The sequence below is a fragment of the Seriola lalandi genome, unplaced genomic scaffold (assembly GCF_002814215.2).
Source record: "Seriola lalandi dorsalis isolate HSWRI2012SDOR001 ecotype SW California unplaced genomic scaffold, Sedor1 jcf7180002054963, whole genome shotgun sequence".
Lineage (NCBI taxonomy): Eukaryota > Metazoa > Chordata > Actinopteri > Carangiformes > Carangidae > Seriola > Seriola lalandi.
Genome location: NW_019525514.1, coordinates 837,777 through 838,430, shown reverse-complemented (window position 1 = coordinate 838,430; position 654 = coordinate 837,777). Strand labels below are relative to the sequence as shown.

The 654-nt window shown below is 46.6% G+C and overlaps 1 protein-coding gene across 1 annotated transcript in view; it reads right to left on the bottom strand.

The window, feature by feature from the left end:
* matr3l1.2 (matrin 3-like 1.2) overlaps positions 1–654 on the bottom strand; it is a 22,318-nt gene that overhangs the window by 9,774 nt on the left and 11,890 nt on the right. The gene's annotated exons all lie outside the window — the stretch shown is intronic.

Sequence of the window (654 nt, the reverse complement as noted above, 5' to 3'; positions counted from 1 at the left end):
ATACAAACCCCTTTCCTGGTGTTGTCTGCAGAGGAGACACAAACAGAGGATCAACATTAGTTCAAGTCTCATCTAAACAAACAGAAACCACCATCATCATCATCATCACCCTCACCATCATCATCTCCACTGAAACATGTTCCCTTCTGAGTCCAACTTTCATTTCTCTGATAAATAATATAATCATTATTGTGGACTAAAACTCAGTTCGTCATATTAACGTGTTGTGATCAGGTACCGAAGGCGTCAGAGTCTTCGAGATCTTCGTCGTCCTCTTCCTCTGCGAGTTCATCCAGCGTCACAAAGTCCTCCATGTTCTCCAGGAAGTCCTGATCAAACTGACAGAACAACAATCATAAACACCACAAACAAACAAACAAAAATAAAACACAGGTCTATGACTCATCATCAAGCCCCGCCTCACCTCGTCTGGGGGCGGAGCTGTGTCCTCGGCCTCTGAACTCTCCCCTGGTTCTGCCGTCAGTTCGTCTTTGTTCTCGTGTTCTTCGGTCGAAGGTTTAGTTTCTGTTGGTTCCGTCAGGCCTTCTGACTCCGCCCCCTGCCTGGCCTCACCTTCAGTCCCGCCCACATGTCCAGGTGTGTCATCAGTGACATCATCACTGTCTGAAACCTGTGATTGTTTCACACATTAAG